Here is a 22,005-nt window from a genome sequence, read left to right on the forward strand (position 1 = left end):
ATGCACATAAAGTCCAGCTATGCTGGGGGCAAATGTGCTTCCCATGCTACAGCCGTGTTTTTGTAAATATAAGACGCCTTTATATTCGAAGAAGTTTTCTCTTAGTGCTAAGGAGCAGCATTCCATCACCACATTGCGCGGTGTCTGATATTCCCAAAAATCTTCAAAAAGGACATCTTCGACAATCTCCAAAGTTGCGTGGTGTGGCAGGCTGGTGTAGAGACTCTCCACGTCACAGCTAATCAATAGCTGAGTGTTGGGATCAAAGGTGACATCTTCTAGTAAATTCAGTACGTCTTTCGTATCCCTAAGATATGTTGAAGTTTTTTGGACTATCGGTCTCAGGAAAGCGTCTGCAAATCTTGAAATGGGTTCCAGGATGGACCCGATACCAGAGACAATTGGTCGTCCCGGAGGGTTCTGCAGATTTTTGTGTATTTTAGGTAGAGTATACATATATGGGATCCTTGGGTTTTTTTGACAGAGGAATTCCCCTTCCTTTTTTGTGATCCAACCGTGTGCTAAGGCCTCCTCTACCATTGTGGAGATCTTGATTGCTATTCTTTCCGTCGGATTAGTTCGGAGAATCTCATAATTCCTTTCATCCTGGAGTAGTTTCGTACATTCAATGTCGTACTGTTTTACATTCTGTATGACAGTTGCACCACCTTTGTCAGCCGGCTTTATTATTATGCATTTGTTATTACTCAGCTCTCGTAGTGCTTGTCGCTCCTCATTGCTTATGTTTTGAAAGGTACATCTTTCCCGTGGGTTTATGTCTTCAAGTTCCTTCATTACTGCCTTCTCAAAAGTAAGAAGTTCAATTGGAAGGGTGTTGTTCATTGGTGTAAAAGTCGATTTTGGTCTTAGTTTTGTATCTCCGTGTTCCGTTTCATCTTTCTTGTCTTTAAAGAAGACTTGCAACTTCAAGCGTCGCATGAATTCCTAGACTTCTTTGCAAAGATGGAATTTGTCCATGTTAGCAGTAGGCACATATCCCAGGCCTTTTTCTAGTACTCTGTTTTGTGCCTCTGTGAGTTCAATGTCTGAAAGGTTCACCACCAGACTCACTTCTGGTTCTTTGTGGCGCCTGTCATGCTCCTCGTTGAGACCCGTGGGGTTGTTTCCTCTCCTGTGTTCCAATGCACTGAGGTGCCCCTCCGGTTCCTTCCTCTGGTTTGTCCTTGGCGTGCCCCTAAAAAAGGCGCAGATTGGTCAAAATAGCCATAGTCTTGCTGTTGGTATCCCCATATGGGGAAAGGTCCCTGTGGATGTTGGAAGGGAGCCGGGCCATACTGTTGTTGTTGGGGATACATCATGTGGGGTTGGAAATTGTTCCATCCTCTTGAGCCACAATAGTTCGATCTTCGGAAATTCCTCCTTCCACCTTGGAACCTCGGGCTTCTGCCGCGACTGGAGTTTGATCCATTAGATCCAGTATCCGATGATTCATCATCAGTGGTGTTCTCATTTGTTGGTTTATAGTCATCTTTTATGTAGGGATAAACTCGTTCTTTCGACCACGACTGGTATCTTTTTTCAATTTGTCATATTTATTATTTTTCAATGTGGTTTCAAAATCGTTCAGAGATTTATTCAATTCATCAAGGTATCTTTTGAGATCAGCTGGAGATTCATAGCTTTTCAAACGTACTTCTATAGTTTGTATCTCTACCTTGAGTTCGCTTGCCAGTCTGCTTGCAGTCTTAATAATGAGCACAATCCAATCGCGGGTGCATCGCCATGAGATTTTGGACCAGTCAATTTTAAAGGTTTTATCATGTAGAAAGATGAAGGGTTCATTGCGGACTACAAGACCTGCTGGAGCAGTATTAGCTTGAAGATATTCAGTCATTAATAGACCATGAATTGCAGTTTTAATCTGTGTTCTCCTGAGTTCTTCTAATTCGTCCCAATCATTGTTCCTTGTAGAGGGACCTGCGGTGCTCAGACCCTCAAAGGTTCCCAGGGTAGATATGAGGTTGGAGATTTCATCTTCGGTAAAGGCCAGGCCTAAATCCGCCATAGTTTGATGTAATTTGTCAAAAAGGGTCTCTAAGTCCACCTGAGGGTCGGGTGTTGAATGTGGAATCACTTCGGTACTGTGGTGAGAGCACGATTGTGAGATATTATTGAGCTTCCGCAGCTGTGCGCTGCCAATAATTCCAAAAAACCAAAAAGGGAAGCACAGAGGTACTGATAGAATCAACCTCCTAGCAGTTTCATATAAACAATAAGATTCTATCAATGTGAAAAGCTGCAAAATATTTTTATTGTTTTTTATAAAAAGTTTTTATCCAGTGAAATATTAGGCTCTCTCTTAGGAGTGGAAAGACGAGAGCACAATGTGCTTGTTAAAATACTCCTCACACACTAAAAAAATCCTTTAGTGTCATGCTTCATCATAGGGGTCTTCCCGTCCCTATAACGGGGCGGGGCGTGCTGCGACCATACGAAATACGCGGGAGCACTATAGATGTGACAGGGCTATGTGTTGGTGTAAGGGTATCAGTGAAGTGTAGGGACCTAACTAGTGAGTGCAAAAAATACAAAAATTAAAAATTCCCTGGCTTAGTAGAAAAATATATTTTATTTGCTTCTCTAGCTGGGAACATTAAGAAGGGGAGTGTGAGGTAGAGCAATTGCTAGCTACCTAGTCGACATGTTTCGTAGGCAGTCCCCTACTGCCTACTCATCAGGACCATATAATCGTCCCTACTACTAATAGCTCGGTTCTATAGTAATAAGCCTACTGTCCTACAAATATAACAGCAAAAATAAGCTGAATATTTGAGCTTCAGGGCATGAGCTGGCCCAGGTGAAGCGTGGTATTTAACAATGAATACCAAGAGGAATAATGACCGTTGGTCTCTGTAAATGAAAAGGGGGGAAAAAAGAGAGGGAGAAAGCACAAACAAATTCATGTTTATCTTCGATCAAAATACTGCTATACTTGATCTATTCTGACACTGGTAACATTGTGAATAAAGCGAATCGCCTCTTGTTTATGAAAGCTTTTGTTTGCTTCTTTTGAACAAGGTAATCATTATACACCTCTCATAACTGGTTGCATATGCCAGAAGTTTCATCCGGAACCCTCCAACTGAAGTGGTTCGTCATTGTGTCATCACCCATACAAATGTAACTCAACACACTCACACAAACGATCCCACAGGTAGGAGAAATGAGACCCTTATATTTCGTTATTCTAAAAAGTAGCGGTAATCTACAAAGATAGTAATGTCAGTGGAGGCCAACATTATACATACTTTCGTTTTCAATGTTCAGTACCCCATGAGCTTGCAGGCGGAGGCTGTTTGGCTCGGTCGACTGAAAGAATAATAAATAATGCCGCACCCATTTGTTAAATACTGCTCGTGTCTATAATATCAAAAAAGTCCCTGTGACCCATTTATTAAAGACTCGAGGTCTGAGTCTATTACTTACATCACCGGCGTGTGAGTTTGCCTCTATCCCTACCTCCGTGCAGCTCCGCGGACTGTCGGTCTCTCATTTGAGGTACAACTATAACAAACCATTCTCTTCCGCGTTGCCTGCTGCATTAGGTCGACGCCCACCAAATGAGCTAGAGCGCTGACCTAAGATGGCCGCCGGTATTTGGCACAGAGTGAGGAGTGAAAACGGAAGTCTTTCTGCGCTTTCCACTAATTATTCTAAGGAGAGCACAGATGTATGCAGGAGATATTACATTTTTCAGATGGTTAGTTTCAAAGTATTATCATAGGATCTCGAGTCATTCCAATAATTGCCAGGCATTATTCATCAGTCCAAATTTGTTCATGGGGCCATATGGTCTCATTTTACAGTGTATGAGAGGCCTGTTGTGATCAAACGCTTCATGGTAGTTGTAATTACAATTGTCCCCAAGGTATGTCATCGTTCAACCCCGTTTTGTGCGATTGAACGCGAAACACCCACCTCTGTTCTTTTTCCAAAAGGAACCTTTCGTTCGCCACTTGTTCAATCACAGTCCAAGATATTTCTTCGGGTCTATGGTTCTTTTCCAAGAAATGGTTGGTGAGTTTTGTACTTGTTTTTTTTGCATTTTATGGTACTCTTGTGCTCACCTATCCGGATTTTCACGGCCCTACTCGTCATTCCTACATATTCAAGTTTGCAGGGGCAGGTGATTAGGTAAACAACATTAGTACTGTTGCAATTGCTGACGTTCCTTTGTTCCCAAACTGTCCCATTGTTGAAGGTCAGATTGTTGCTTTTCTTTGTTAGACAACAGACTTTACAACCTCCACATGGATGATGGCCATGTACAAAGCCCGGATTATTTTGCCCATTGTTGTTATTGGATTTCGGTCTTGTATGGACTAAAACATCCCTTATGCTTTGTGCCTTTTTATGTGAGAAGATTGGTTTAGGTATTTGCAGGCCACCACTGTTTAAGATCTTCCAATTTTTGTTGATGATCTTTGTCACTTGGTTAGAACTCGTGTTATAAGTGGTCACGCAAATAGGTCGTTTCTCCTCCTCTTTAGGTATTTTTTCTTCCAAAAGACTCTCTCGGCAGTTGTTTTTGGCTCGTTTGTATGCCTGATCAATAATTTTATTCGGGTACATTCTAGCTTCTAATTTCTTTTTTAGGTCCTTAGACTGAAGTTTGAAATTATTGATCTCTGTGCAGTTTCTGCGGAGACGCAAAAACTGGCCGTAGGGGAGATTGTCCCGTAGATGTTTAGGATGGAAGCTGTTATACATCAATAAACAGTTGAAGCTATGAATCTCCAGCTGATCTCAAAAGATACCTTGATGAATTGAATAAATCTCTGAACGATTTTGAAACCACATTGAAAAATAATAAATATGACAAATTGAAAAAAGATACCAGTCGGTGGTCGAAAGAACGAGTTTATCCCTACATAAAAGATGACTAAAAACCAACAAATGAGAACACCACTGATGATGAATCATCGGATACTGGATCTAATGGATCAAACTCCAGTCGCGGCAGAAGCCCGAGGTTCCAAGGTGGAAGGAGGAATTTCCGAAGATCGAACTATCGTGGCTCAAGAGGATGGAACAATTTCCAACCCCACATGATGTATCCCCAACAACAGCAGTATGGCCCGGCTCCCTTCCAACATCCACAGGGACCTTTCCCCATATGGGGATACCAACAGCAAGACTATGGCTATTTTGACCAATCTGCGCCTTTTTTAGGGGCACGCCAAGGACAAACCAGAGGAAGGAACCGGAGGGGCACCTCAGTACATTGGAACACAGGAGAGGAAACAACCCCACGGGTCTCAACGAGGAGCATGACAGGCGCCACAAAGAACCAGAAGTGAGTCTGGTGGTGAACCTTTCAGACATTGAACTCACAGAGGCACAAAACAGAGTACTAGAAAAAGGCCTGGGATATGTGCCTACTGCTAACATGGACAAATTCCATCTTTGCAAAGAAGTCCAGGAATTCATGCGACGCTTGAAGTAGCAAGTCTTCTTTAAAGACAAGAAAGATGAAACGGAACACGGAGATACAAAACTAAGACCAAAATCGACTTTTACACCAATGAACAACACCCTTCCAATTGAACTTCTTACTTTTGAGAAGGCAGTAATGAAGGAACTTGAAGACATAAACCCACGGGAAAGATGTACCTTTCAAAACATAAGCAATGAGGAGCGACAAGCACTACGAGAGCTGAGTAATAACAAATGCATAATAATAAAGCCGGCTGACAAAGGTGGTGCAACTGTCATACAGAATGTAAAACAGTACGACATTGAATGTACGAAACTACTCCAGGATGAAAGGAATTATGAGATTCTCCGAACTAATCCGACGGAAAGAATAGCAATCAAGATCTCCACAATGGTAGAGGAGGCCTTAGCACACGGTTGGATCACAAAAAAGGAAGGGGAATTCCTCTGTCAAAAAAACCCAAGGATCCCATATATGTATACTCTACCTAAAATACACAAAAATCTGCAGAACCCTCCGGGACGACCAATTGTCTCTGGTATCGGGTCCATCCTGGAACCCATTTCAAGATTTGCAGACGCTTTCCTGAGACCGATAGTCCAAAAAACTTCAACATATCTTAGGGATACGAAAGACGTACTGAATTTACTAGAAGATGTCACCTTTGATCCCAACACTCAGCTATTGATTAGCTGTGACGTGGAGAGTCTCCACACCAGCCTGCCACACCACGCAACTTTGGAGATTGTCGAAGATGTCCTTTTTGAAGATTTTTGGGAATATCAGACACCGCGCAATGTGGTGATGGAATGCTGCTCCTTAGCACTAAGAGAAAACTTCTTCAAATATAAAGGCGTCTTATATTTACAAAAACACGGCTGTAGCATGGGAAGCACATTTGCCCCCAGCATAGCTGGACTTTATGTGCATCACCTGGAGGTGACCAAAATACTAAATCCTAACAACCCCTTCAGAGACAACATCAAGATGTGGAAACGATACATCGATGATATCCTCATCATCTGGGATGGAGATGAAAGGGCTTCTGAACAATTTCTAAGTTGGCTGAATTTACAAGATGACTACCTGAAATTCACAAGCACCACCTCTAACAGCAATTTGGTCTTCTTAGATCTGAATATATTCCCCAAGAATGGAAGATTAATGACAACTACCCATTTTAAAAATACTTCAAAAAACTGTTTATTGATGTATAACAGCTTCCATCCTAAACATCTACGGGACAATCTCCCCTACGGCCAGTTTTTGCGTCTCCGCAGAAACTGCACAGAGATCAATAATTTCAAACTTCAGTCTAAGGACCTAAAAAAGAAATTAGAAGCTAGAATGTACCCGAATAAAATTATTGATCAGGCATACAAACGAGCCAAAAACAACTGCCGAGAGAGTCTTTTGGAAGAAAAAATACCTAAAGAGGAGGAGAAACGACCTATTTGCGTGACCACTTATAACACGAGTTCTAACCAAGTGACAAAGATCATCAACAAAAATTGGAAGATCTTAAACAGTGGTGGCCTGCAAATACCTAAACCAATCTTCTCACATAAAAAGGCACAAAGCATAAGGGATGTTTTAGTCCATACAAGACCGAAATCCAATAACAACAATGGGCAAAATAATCCGGGCTTTGTACATGGCCATCATCCATGTGGAGGTTGTAAAGTCTGTTGTCTAACAAAGAAAAGCAACAATCTGACCTTCAACAATGGGACAGTTTGGGAACAAAGGAACTTCAGCAATTGCAACAGTACTAATGTTGTTTACCTAATCACCTGCCCCTGCAAACTTGAATATGTAGGAATGACGAGTAGGGCCGTGAAAATCCGGATAGGTGAGCACAAGAGTACCATAAAATGCAAAAAAACAAGTACAAAACTCACCAACCATTTCTTGGAAAAGAACCATAGACCCGAAGAAATATCTTGGACTGTGATTGAACAAGTGGCGAACGAAAGGTTCCTTTTGGAAAAAGAACAGAGGTGGGTGTTTCGCGTTCAATCGCACAAAACGGGGTTGAACGATGACATACCTTGGGGACAATTGTAATTACAACTACCATGAAGCGTTTGATCACAACAGGCCTCTCATACACTGTAAAATGAGACCATATGGCCCCATGAACAAATTTGGACTTATGAATAATGCCTGGCAATTATTGGAATGACTCGAGATCCTATGATAATACTTTGAAACTAACCATCTGAAAAATGTAATATCTCCTGCATACATCTGCGCTCTCCTTAGAATAATTAGTGGAAAGCGCAGAAAGACTTCCGTTTTCACTCCTCACTCTGTGCCGAATACCGGCGGCCATCTTAGGTCAGCGGTCTAGCTCATTTGGTGGGCGTCGACCTAATGCAGCAGGCAACGCGGAAGAGAATGGTTTGTTATAGTTGTACCTCAAATGAGAGACCGACAGTCCGCGGAGCTGCACAGAGGTAGGGATAGAGGCAAACTCACACGCCGGTGATGTAAGTAATAGACTCAGACCTCGAGTCTTTAATAAATGGGTCACAGGGACTTTTTTGATATTATAGACACGAGCAGTATTTAACAAATGGGTGCGGCATTATTTATTATTCTTTCAGTCGACCGAGCCAAACAGCCTCCGCCTGCAAGCTCATGGGGTACTGAACATTGAAAACGAAAGTATGTATAATGTTGGCCTCCACTGACATTACTATCTTTGTAGATTACCGCTACTTTTTAGAATAACGAAATATAAGGGTCTCATTTCTCCTACCTGTGGGATCGTTTGTGTGAATGTGTTGAGTTACATTTGTATGGGTGATGACACAATGACGAACCACTTCAGTTGGAGGGTTCCGGATGAAACTTCTGGCATATGCAACCAGTTATGAGAGGTGTATAATGATTACCTTGTTCAAAAGAAGCAAACAAAAGCTTTCATAAACAAGAGGCGATTCGCTTTATTCACAATGTTACCAGTGTCAGAGTAGATCAAGTATAGCAGTATTTTGATCGAAGATAAACATGAATTTGTTTGTGCTTTCTCCCTCTCTTTTTTCCCCCCTTTTCATTTACAGAGACCACCGGTCATTATTCCTCTTGGTATTCATTGTTAAATACCACGCTTCACCTGGGCCAGCTCATGCCCTGAAGCTCAAATATTCAGCTTATTTTTGCTGTTATATTTGTAGGACAGTAGGCTTATTACTATAGAACCGAGCTATTAGTAGTAGGGACGATTATATGGTCCTGATGAGTAGGCAGTAGGGGACTGCCTACGAAACATGTCGACTAGGTAGCTAGCAATTGCTCTACCTCACACTCCCCTTCTTAATGTTCCCAGCTAGAGAAGCAAATAAATATATTTTTCTACTAAGCCAGGGAATTTTTAATTTTTGTATTTTTTGCACTCACTAGTTAGGTCCCTACACTTCACTGATACCCTTACACCAACACATAGCCCTGTCACATCTATAGTGCTCCCGCGTATTTCGCCTGGTCGTAGCATGCCCCGCCCCGTTATAGGGACGGGAAGACCCCTATGATGAAGCATGACACTAAAGGATTTTTTTAGTGTGTGAGGGGTATTTTAACAAGCACATTGTGCTCTCGTCTTTCCACTCCTAAGAGAGAGCCTAATATTTCACCGGATAAAAACTTTTTATAAAAAACAATAAAAATATTTTGCACCTTTTCACATTGATAGAATCTTATTGTTTATATGAAACTGCTAGGAGGGTGATTCTATCAGTACCTCTGTGCTTCCCTTTTTGGTTTTTTGGAATTATTGGCAGCGCACAGCTGCGGAAGCTCAATAATATCTCACAATCGTGCTCTCACCACAGTACCGAAGTGATTCCACATTCAACACCCGACCCTCAGGTGGACTTAGAGACCCTTTTTGACAAATTACATCAAACTATGGCGGATTTAGGCCTGGCCTTTACCGAAGATGAAATCTCCAACCTCATATCTACCCTGGGAACCTTTGAGGGTCTGAGCACCGCAGTTCCCTCTACAAGGAACAATGATTGGGACGAATTAGAAGAACTCAGGAGAACACAGATTAAAACTGCAATTCATGGTCTATTAATGACTGAATATCTTCAAGTTAATACTGCTCCAGCAGGTCTTGTAGTCCGCAATGAACCCTTCATCTTTCTACATGATAAAACCTTTAAAATTGACTGGTCCAAAATCTCATGGCGATGCACCCGCGATTGGATTGTGCTCATTATTAAGACTGCAAGCAGACTGGCAAGCGAACTCAAGGTAGAGATACAAACTATAGAAGTACGTTTGAAAAGCTATGAATCTCCAGCTGATCTCAAAAGATACCTTGATGAATTGAATAAATCTCTGAACGATTTTGAAACCACATTGAAAAATAATAAATATGACAAATTGAAAAAAGATACCAGTCGGTGGTCGAAAGAACGAGTTTATCCCTACATAAAAGATGACTATAAACCAACAAATGAGAACACCACTGATGATGAATCATCGGATACTGGATCTAATGGATCAAACTCCAGTCGCGGCAGAAGCCCGAGGTTCCAAGGTGGAAGGAGGAATTTCCGAAGATCGAACTATCGTGGCTCAAGAGGATGGAACAATTTCCAACCCCACATGATGTATCCCCAACAACAACAGTATGGCCCGGCTCCCTTCCAACATCCACAGGGACCTTTCCCCATATGGGGATACCAACAGCAAGACTATGGCTATTTTGACCAATCTGCGCCTTTTTTAGGGGCACGCCAAGGACAAACCAGAGGAAGGAACCGGAGGGGCACCTCAGTACATTGGAACACAGGAGAGGAAACAACCCCACGGGTCTCAACGAGGAGCATGACAGGCACCACAAAGAACCAGAAGTGAGTCTGGTGGTGAACCTTTCAGACATTGAACTCACAGAGGCACAAAACAGAGTACTAGAAAAAGGCCTGGGATATGTGCCTACTGATAACATGGACAAATTCCATCTTTGCAAAGAAGTCCAGGAATTCATGCGACGCTTGAAGTTGCAAGTCTTCTTTAAAGACAAGAAAGATGAAACGGAACACGGAGATACAAAACTAAGACCAAAATCGACTTTTACACCAATGAACAACACCCTTCCAATTGAACTTCTTACTTTTGAGAAGGCAGTAATGAAGGAACTTGAAGACATAAACCCACGGGAAAGATGTACCTTTCAAAACATAAGCAATGAGGAGCGACAAGCACTACGAGAGCTGAGTAATAACAAATGCATAATAATAAAGCCGGCTGACAAAGGTGGTGCAACTGTCATACAGAATGTAAAACAGTACGACATTGAATGTACGAAACTACTCCAGGATGAAAGGAATTATGAGATTCTCCGAACTAATCCGACGGAAAGAATAGCAATCAAGATCTCCACAATGGTAGAGGAGGCCTTAGCACACGGTTGGATCACAAAAAAGGAAGGGGAATTCCTCTGTCAAAAAAACCCAAGGATCCCATATATGTATACTCTACCTAAAATACACAAAAATCTGCAGAACCCTCCGGGACGACCAATTGTCTCTGGTATCGGGTCCATCCTGGAACCCATTTCAAGATTTGCAGACGCTTTCCTGAGACCGATAGTCCCAAAAACTTCAACATATCTTAGGGATACGAAAGACGTACTGAATTTACTAGAAGATGTCACCTTTGATCCCAACACTCAGCTATTGATTAGCTGTGACGTGGAGAGTCTCTACACCAGCCTGCCACACCACGCAACTTTGGAGATTGTCGAAGATGTCCTTTTTGAAGATTTTTGGGAATATCAGACACCGCGCAATGTGGTGATGGAATGCTGCTCCTTAGCACTAAGAGAAAACTTCTTCGAATATAAAGGCGTCTTATATTTACAAAAACACGGCTGTAGCATGGGAAGCACATTTGCCCCCAGCATAGCTGGACTTTATGTGCATCACCTGGAGGTGACCAAAATACTAAATCCTAACAACCCCTTCAGAGACAACATCAAGATGTGGAAACGATACATCGATGATATCCTTATCATCTGGGATGGAGATGAAAGGGCTTCTGAACAATTTCTAAGTTGGCTGAATTTACAAGATGACTACCTGAAATTCACAAGCACCACCTCTAACAGCAATTTGGTCTTCTTAGATATGAATATATTCCCCAAGAATGGAAGATTAATGACAACTACCCATTTTAAAAATACTTCAAAAAACTGTTTATTGATGTATAACAGCTTCCATCCTAAACATCTACGGGACAATCTCCCCTACGGCCAGTTTTTGCGTCTCCGCAGAAACTGCACAGAGATCAATAATTTCAAACTTCAGTCTAAGGACCTAAAAAAGAAATTAGAAGCTAGAATGTACCCGAATAAAATTATTGATCAGGCATACAAACGAGCCAAAAACAACTGCCGAGAGAGTCTTTTGGAAGAAAAAATACCTAAAGAGGAGGAGAAACGACCTATTTGCGTGACCACTTATAACACGAGTTCTAACCAAGTGACAAAGATCATCAACAAAAATTGGAAGATCTTAAACAGTGGTGGCCTGCAAATACCTAAACCAATCTTTTCACATAAAAAGGCACAAAGCATAAGGGATGTTTTAGTCCATACAAGATCGAAATCCAATAACAACAATTGGCAAAATAATCCGGGCTTTGTACATGGCAATCATCCATGTGGAGGTTGTAAAGTCTGTTGTCTAACAAAGAAAAGCAACAATCTGACCTTCAACAATGGGACAGTTTGGGAACAAAGGAACTTCAGCAATTGCAACAGTACTAATGTTGTTTACCTAATCACCTGCCCCTGCAAACTTGAATATGTAGGAATGACGAGTAGGGCCGTGAAAATCCGGATAGGTGAGCACAAGAGTACCATAAAATGCAAAAAAACAAGTACAAAACTCACCAACCATTTCTTGGAAAAGAACCATAGACCCGAAGAAATATCTTGGACTGTGATTGAACTAGTGGCGAACGAAAGGTTCCTTTTGGAAAAAGAACAGAGGTGGGTGTTTCGCGTTCAATCGCACAAAACGGGGTTGAACGATGACATACCTTGGGGACAATTGTAATTACAACTACCATGAAGCGTTTGATCACAACAGGCCTCTCATACACTGTAAAATGAGACCATATGGCCCCATGAACAAATTTGGACTTATGAATAATGCCTGGCAATTATTGGAATGACTCGAGATCCTATGATAATACTTTGAAACTAAGCATCTGAAAAATGTAATATCTCCTGCATACATCTGCGCTCTCCTTAGAATAATTAGTGGAAAGCGCAGAAAGACTTCCGTTTTCACTCCTCACTCTGTGCCGAATACCGGCGGCCATCTTAGGTCAGCGCTCTAGCTCATTTGGTGGGCGTCGACCTAATGCAGCAGGCAACGCGGAAGAGAATGGTTTGTTATAGTTGTACCTCAAATGAGAGACCGACAGTCCGCGGAGCTGCACGGAGGTAGGGATAGAGGCAAACTCACACGCCGGTGATGTAAGTAATAGACTCAGACCTCGAGTCTTTAATAAATGGGTCACAGGGACTTTTTTGATATTATAGACACGAGCAGTATTTAACAAATGGGTGCGGCATTATTTTTTATTCTTTCAGTCGACCGAGCCAAACAGCCTCCGCCTGCAAGCTCATGGGGTACTGAACATTGAAAACTAAAGTATGTATAATGTTGGCCTCCACTGACATTACTATCTTTGTAGATTACCGCTACTTTTTAGAATAACGAAATATAAGGGTCTCATTTCTCCTACCTGTGGGATCGTTTGTGTGAGTGTGTTGAGTTACATTTGTATGGGTGATGACACAATGACGAACCACTTCAGTTGGAGGGTTCCGGATGAAACTTCTGGCATATGCAACCAGTTATGAGAGGTGTATAATGATTACCTTGTTCAAAAGAAGCAAACAAAAGCTTTCATAAACAAGAGGCGATTCGCTTTATTCACAATGTTACCAGTGTCAGAATAGATCAAGTATAGCAGTATTTTGATCGAAGATAAACATGAATTTGTTTGTGCTTTCTCCCTCTCTTTTTTTCCCCCCTTTTCATTTACAGAGACCAACGGTCATTATTCCTCTTGGTATTCATTGTTAAATACCACGCTTCACCTGGGCCAGCTCATGCCCTGAAGCTCAAATATTCAGCTTATTTTTGCTGTTATATTTGTAGGACAGTAGGCTTATTACTATAGAACCGAGCTATTAGTAGTAGGGACGATTATATGGTCCTGATGAGTAGGCAGTAGGGGACTGCCTACGAAACATGTCGACTAGGTAGCTAGCAATTGCTCTACCTCACACTCCCCTTCTTAATGTTCCCAGCTAGAGAAGCAAATAAAATATATTTTTCTACTAAGCCAGGGAATTTTAAATTTTTGTATTTTTTGCACTCACTAGTTAGGTCCCTACACTTCACTGATACCCTTACACCAACACATAGCCCTGTCACATCTATAGTGCTCCCGCGTATTTCGTCTGGTCGTAGCACGCCCCGCCCCGTTATAGGGACGGGAAGACCCCTATGATGAAGCATGACACTAAAGGATTTTTTTAGTGTGTGAGGGGTATTTTAACAAGCACATTGTGCTCTCGTCTTTCCACTCCTAAGAGGGAGCCTAATATTTCACCGGATAAAAACTTTTTATAAAAAACAATGAAAATATTTTGCACCTTTTCACATTGATAGAATCTTATTGTTTATATCAATGTAAGCATTCCTTCCATCTCTTTGGTTTTTGTAGCAGATTTGGGTTTCGTGCATTTAGTGTAACAGGACTTAAGAGGAGCGCCGGATAAGCCGCAGCCAGTTAGGGGTTGCTTGTGTTCCTATGTGGATGGGACCTGGCCTTGCAGTTTGGGTGGTACTGTTCCAGTAGGAGCAGAACCATGACTGCTTGTAAATGGCTGGTCTGTGTCTATAGTGGCATAGTGATCAAAACATGATCAGCAGAATGAAGATCACAAGTGGCTGAGATTCATTCCATCACTTTGCTGTTAGTTTCAAGTTACTCCTGTCAGACATGGGTACCTCCTGATGCCGGTTTTTGTTTTTCATTCTAATATTTGTAGACATACATTTATAATGTGAACAGCACAACTGCAAATAACATAATGCAAAAACAACTACAAGTACCCGTTTGCAAACATAAAACCAGAACTAAATTAGCTACTAGTGCCTGACATTAGAAAACTTTAGTATTCCTTTGGAATTGACAGAATTCAGAGGGTGGTGGGAAGAGAGGCTGATCAAGTGTAATTACTGACTGACACACAACTCAGAGGTTCTCGTGGAAGTGGTATACAGGAAAACCACTGCAAGATAAGTAGCTATGCTCCAGAGAGGGCCATCCTCTGAAAACTAAACACAGTACTTTTGAGGCCGGTTCATTGAGTGCATTTATGGGAAACACTTAAGGGTTGACGCACCGGCAGCTCCCTGTGCCAGGTCTCATTGGCATTTTGAATTTCTCAAGTCCCTCGTTCAGAGTCCCGCAAACCATAGACGAGTCTCCCCTCCAGCTCCGGACCGGTAGGACTGTCCCCAAGTCACCAGCTCCGGCCCCCAGCATCCTTTTTCTAAAGTACCTTTGTGTGAGCCTGTGGGAACACTTTTATTTCTAAATCCTTCAAGCTTCTTAGTCCAATTAGGCGCCTGAGCATCTAATTGTCGCTGCATAAATACTTTTCAGCAGCAAAACGGAATTCAGCTCGTCCAGTTAGGCCTCCCGGGGTTTGGGTGGATAGCACGTACATAGCACGCCGGGTGCCCCCAGTTTATTACAGTGACCCCCATAATCTGATTAGGTTACAGGTCACTCTTTATAGAGTAGGAGGATTAGGGTGACCGGTACCTTTAAACACTGCCAGACAGACTTCAACAGGGTGCAGGGACAAACTCTTACATGTATAAATCCTATTACAGCAACAGCGGTGTTGGAACAATTTTTAGAGTGGGTGTGCTGGCCGGTGCTGCCACTTCAACAAAGTCAAATGGAAACTATGGTGAAATCCCTAAACAAGTAAGTACGGAAACTGTCAACCCCTTTCCGAGTGGTGACATTTGTCGACAAATATGGGTACAAATCATTCTTTTATAGCACTTTAAACAAAAATGGTATTTATATACCTTTATTTAGTGCACGTCCTCCATCAAAATGGCATCTCACAGCCGTGAAATCTGTGTAAACAATTGGTGGTAGGCTACTTTTACGGAACTAATCTACTCTGAGTTCTTAATTATTTGATGCAGTTACGGTTAGCTGTGAATGTGGCTCATCAGACATTTTTAGGCCACGCTGAACCCTGGATGCACAAAAGAGACTCTGCTCTTCATTCCTAGACTTCCTCTGTGCCCTGTCCCTGAAGAAAACCTATCTTGGCTAAGCATAGTGCCATTATCAGCAACTTCTCCCACCCCCCCCCGTTCTGAGCATGCAAGAATGAATAAATACACAAGGCAACTTTTGTTCTGAGAAAATATTGCTGCAGGTTTATTCCATACAAGACTATGCAATATGTGGGTTATCTTACGGGCGATTCAATGGCGGGCAGTGGGCCAACCTATGCTTCCCCCGCCCGCCTGGTGAGCCATCACTGTGGGACAACCCGTCAGTGCTACCTTTGATGATCCTCTTCCGGATCACGTGACACGTTGGTCTCTTCTACTCATGCTTTCAGGGCGGAGCAGGGCAAACCCCCGGTTGGTCAGGCCCCCAACCGCCCGAAGGACTAACAGGGCACCTTTGCGTTTTCCAGGAACCTGCCCTGAGGCTCCTGGTCTTTGGCTCTGGCACCCCTACTGTGCCACGCAGAAGTACCCTTACTGTACCCGTCTGCTTCCAGATTGCCCTGTAACTCCGCATGCAACACAAAAGGAAAACATTAAAACATTCAGAATACCCTGCCCACCAGCCAGGACGGGTAAGAGGTGGGATGGGAGACGGCGTGGCTGGTGAACAGAGACCCCCAGGAGGGGCTGGGGAGGCTTCTATGCCCTTCCCCCACCTGGCGCACCGGATCTGATGCCACAGTGGCGACCTGGCAAGAGGGCTCCTACAGGAGCCCCCAACGACTTGTGCTGGTGGGCGGTGCCCAACATGGCAATAAAGGACAGCGGACAGCCGCATTCTGCTCCTGATCATACACAGCCACCTTCATTGCAATTATCTTCTTTAGGGATACACTCACTGGAAATTCTTTCTTGATAATTCCTAAAGCTCACAGTGCCAGTTTTTTTTTTTTTTTACCAAAGCTTTGGTTTACGACCTGCGTATAGTAAACAGGAAATAAATGCATTGATCCTGTTGAAACCGTGAATACTTTTTAGAATTCTAAGTCATAAAATTACCGGCAGGCTGTTTTAACATCTTAAGAACCATCAGAAAGTTTTTGGGAATTCTACCTATTTTTCCCAAAGAACTGTTGTTCAACTTTAGTGAACTTGCGTCTGGATTACAGTAATGTACTTTACTTGGGTACTTCCCAATCCATGCTAAGAAGATTACAGATTGTCCAAAACATGGCAGCACGCCTGCTAATGAGGGCGCCTAAGCATCACCCCACCTCCAAGTGACTTGCCAAACTTCATTGGCTCCCAATCAAAAAAGGGTTACATTTAAAGTGCTGTGAATCGCATATCATGCCTTCCACAACACAGACCCAATCTTACTATGTTGTCTTGTTCAGCCTTATGTGCCATTAAGATCCTCTAATGCACTGCATGCAAGGATTCCGAAAATTCATATAAGCATATGTGTGGGGTTGGTCTTTTATATACCTGGCAGCTAAATTTTGAAATTCCCTTCCCATAAAGCTTCACAGTTCCCCCGACAAACTCAGCCGCAGGAAGTGTTACACTCGTCATCGTTTGACTGGTTTTCCCTTAACATTTTGCCCCAGAGGACAGAGTGCAATGTATTTAAAATGTAGGACATGTACTTTTATGGAAACTGCCTTTATAACACGAGCTGAGCCATGCGTGCCGTTTCCTCCCTGGCGTAACCAAGCTTGCCTGAAACACGCACCTGCTTTAGCATGGTTAAGGTAGATGTCGCTCTAGTGTCCGGATTGGGGAAGGGGGGAGGAAGAAGAAGCGTCGGAACAGGAAGCTCTGGATGTGGACGGGTGAGTAAAACTGTGGCAGGGTTTGGGAAAGTAGATTTTAGGGGTGGGGCAGTGTTAGGGTTCAGGGGAGAGAGTCGGGGTGTCTTTTTAAAAGGGGGCAGGGTTTTAGGCCTCTGAGCGTGGGAGGGGGTAGTTTTAAGGGCTGGGCAGGGTTGGGGGAGTTTTTAGGCGTAAGTGTTGCATTTAGTGCTCAGGGTGGGGGCTTGAGGTAGTTTTTTTTAAAGGCGGCAGGGTTTTAGGCCTCAGGGTGGGGGAAGGGGTAGGGTTATTCAATTCAATTCCATAAAAACTTTATTTCGTTTTTTTTGCACAAACCATAAAAGTACATATACATTAATAGACACTTTAAAAACACATTAATTGTAAACACATATCAGATAAAGTGCCAGAAGTGCAAAAGTACGGTATCATCCTTTCAGTGGGGGAAAAAAGGACTGATACATTCATCACAAAAGATCATTACTTGTCCATACAATTTCTCAGCCTAACAGACAATTTTAAAAATTCAATAATATGGGGAATACTGTCATTGTGCAAAAGTTGTAAGTACATTAGAGCCGGTCTGATCTGAGTAAAATTGAGTTTTTTTAAAAGGGTTACCAGATAGCGCTTGCGTGGGTATTCATAAAATCTGCATAAAAATATAAAATGCAGCATATCCTGCGGATACTTTCCGTCGCAGCCACAGGGTGCTGCCAGTTTATTAAAAACATCAGTTTTTGGCCTAATCAGCAGATGATGAAAGAGGTTAAACCTAAACCTTGTTAACAGGAACTTTTCATGAGAGGTCAGTGAGCCCAATAAATACGGCTCTACAGTTTCACACATTTTCAGCATGACAAATTTTCTCACACTTTGTTTCTGGAGCTCCACTTCTTCTCTCTGGATCTTCCTATCCAGAAGGAAGTCCCATTTAATTACCTCCAGATCCCCCTTTACAATCTGACTTGGGTGTTCAAACAGTTCCAAACGACCAAGCCTAGCAACGCTAGATTTCACATATTTTATCCAAGGGGAGCCCATTGCCTTATCCTGAATCATATAGTCCCTCACAATCAGATGTGTCAGTGGTATGTCCTGGTTCAACCACAGTTTTAACCAACAGGTCAACGGGCGTAAGGAGAAAATGTCACTTAAGTATTGCGTCCCTAACTCTTCGTGTACTGAGAGATTAGGCGTGCCTGCAGGAACGCACAGGATACGCTTCAGAAAAAAGTTTTCAACAATCTGTAGCTGCTCACCGGCAACATACCCCCAAATTTCACTGCCATATGTAGCAGTTGCCACCGATTTTGCATTATACAGTTTCAACATGGCACTGGTAGGTTTTTTCCCCAGTTTCGATGCAAAATTAAAAATGGAGGCATTAACCCTGACCAATTCCCCCTTCTTTTTTGCAAGATGAGGACCCCAGTTAAGTTTGGAATCAAAAAGGACCCCAAGATACGAGAATGTTTTTGATATGGGGATTACTACATCATCAATTTTAAATAAAAAGTTCCTTCTTGGTTGTTGGCCAACTTGCATGACAAATGATTTCGAATTATTGACCATAAGGTCTCTATCTGTCATGAACAGTTTAAAAGCATTTAATAAAGCTTGAAGACCCCTCTCAGTTCTAGAGATTAAAACCGCATCATCTGCGTATAAAAGTACAGGAATTCCCCGCCTGCCGACTCTAGGGCAATCAGCCGGTACATTCTGCAACACACTATCTAGATCATTAATGTAAAAATTGAAAAGAAAGGGGGCCAAGATACAGCCTTGGCGAACACCCTTTCTGATGTCAAAATTATTTGTTGTACTCAGATCTTGGGAATATCTCACATTTGCTCTAGTGTTACTGTGTAAATCAACAAGAAAATTGACAATTCCACTATCTACACCCTTCACCCTCATGGACTGCCAGAGCTTTCCCCTGTTTACACAGTCGAAAGCTGAGGACAAGTCCATGAAGGCGAGGTGGATGGTGCCCCTTTGAGCCACAGTGTACTTGCTTAATATTAGAAACAGGTTAAGGCACTGCGTTACTGTTGAGCGACCACTGCAAAAACCATACTGCGAGATGGACATAATATTATTTTCCAACGCCCAGTCAGAGAGTCTCTGCAGTAGGATTCTTCCTACAATTTTAACCATGGAGTCTATTAACGAAATAGGCCTATAACAGAGTGGGCTGCCTTTGTCCCCCTTCTTAAAGACCGGGACAATCGTAGAGACACCCCATGATTGTGGACAGCCATATTTCACCGCAGCAATAAAGACAGACTCTAATATAGGTGCCCAAAAACTTGGCTCAGACTTGAATAAGTCTGGAGGAATCCCATCGGGACCGGGAGCTTTCCCGGCTGTTAGTCCCTGAATACCCTCAATAACCTCCCCTCTATCAAAACTAATCATTTGACCATTATCACAAGGGGCAGGGATGGGCATTTCATCCATCAAACAGCAATATAATTGCTTAAAGTGTACTTCCCATTCCTCCTTTGATATGTGACATTCCAGACCATCGCCCGGCACCTGCACCAGGAAGGGTTTCTTCATTACCGCCCAGAATCTGGAGCTACACCGCAAAGTAGTAGGATCAGGAATCTCTCTCCATGCCTCCTCTCTGAGGAATTCCTTATGTTTGGCAATGGTAGATTTGTAATCTTTACAGCACAATTGAACTGTCGCCTTTATTCTTGGTTTAGCTGCTAGTGCCAACCTTAGATTTCTAGCTGCTTTTGAGCAATCCGGTTGAACCACTTTCGTCCCACACTCTCTAAATTCTTTTCTGGAACTGACAACAGCTGTGTCACCTTATCCGATAAACTTTGGAAGGCTTCGAGAACCTTCTTCGGCTGTGTCCCTTCTTGCATGCAAACCATGATTTCATCTGCGCAGATGGTTTTAATGTCTGTGTACAACAAGTCTGGGGTGATCTTAGACCATTTAAGACGACGTCTCCCATCAGTTGTGCTCACCCTACTGGAGATATGATTTGGGCCTTCATTAGCTATCCAGGGACCCCTCAAATGAACAGTGAGCGGGTTGTGATCACTGAATTCACTGTCTTCGATAGCAAAGGAATCCACAAAGGACTGCATTGAAGATGTTAATAATACATAATCAATAAAATATCCCCTTCCATGCCCCTTGAAAGTCGGGATCTCAAAACACTTGGTAGGATCCATCAGTGTCATGGTCAGCGATAGATCCAATGCATTCAGTAGGTCATTAAAAAGTTCCCCCTCTATTGTGTGTTCCAAATGCATACCCTCGGAACGTGAACAATGCAAATCCGAGATACTTTTCAGAAGGGGATCACCACAAGGGTGAACAATAAAATCACCCATGATCATAAGATTATGAATGCAATCCCTCATTGAGTTACTAATGAAAGCATTCAGTACTGATATCTGACTGATAGCTGAGCATAAGTTGACAGCATTATAAAAATTGACCATACCAGCCATACAGTTTTCTCCCTTTAAAATTAAACCAATAATACCTGGATTGCTTGTTGAGACTCTGCGAATTTTACAAGATAACGCAACAGAAATGAACGTAACCATTCCACCTTTGGTCTTCCCCTAGTTGTTGCTATTGCAGGGACATAAAATGCCTTGTACCCTTCAACAAAATGGTCACATTCAACTGACCAAGTCTCCTGCAGACAGATAATCTGAAACTGCTTGATATACTTGATCCAGTTGCAATCCTCCATCTTAGCACCCAGACCAGCAATGTTCCAAGAAATTACATTGTTTCCACTCAATTTTGCCCGTGTGATTTCCATATGTCCCACTTCAGCCAATGTCTCTATTTTATGTCCCTCAGATTCCTCGCGTCAATCGCACGCCTCCAGGCCTGAAAGTAAATCAAATCTATTCTCCGTTACGACATTGGACCCGTTCATACATTGGCTATCAACATTATACAGATATGCTACTTCAGGAACCGTAGGCTGAATAGGAATAAATGGTCTAATTTTCCTAGGATTAGGAGGGGCTTTGATTAAATGGGTATAGAAGTAACCAAGTGGGCGTACACAAACACTGTTCACATTGTAAACTAAGGAGGCTGCTCTTAATAAAACTGTTGCCACGTGTTGGGGATGTTTAAAGTTGACAATAATACAATCCCCACTAGATGTTTATCTGGACGGGCCAATCCAGTTCACCCTTCTAGTTGACAAAATTTGATCAGAGTATGTGATTGGAAAACCACATTTGTTATTCAACCATGATACCGTTTTGTTTTTTAAAGATTCATGGGACTCCTCATAGGGCTGAGCAAATTGACAATCAATGGGCGGGACATTTGTTAGGACAGCCACATAAGGTGCACAGTCAGGAGGAAGGTTGATGTAGCGACTTTTCTTTACTTGTCTGATATCCGGGTTACCCTCTGGAGCTAC

The sequence above is a fragment of the Lissotriton helveticus genome, chromosome 3_1 (genome assembly GCF_964261635.1).
Source record: "Lissotriton helveticus chromosome 3_1, aLisHel1.1, whole genome shotgun sequence".
In the NCBI taxonomy this organism is placed as follows: Eukaryota; Metazoa; Chordata; class Amphibia; order Caudata; family Salamandridae; genus Lissotriton; species Lissotriton helveticus.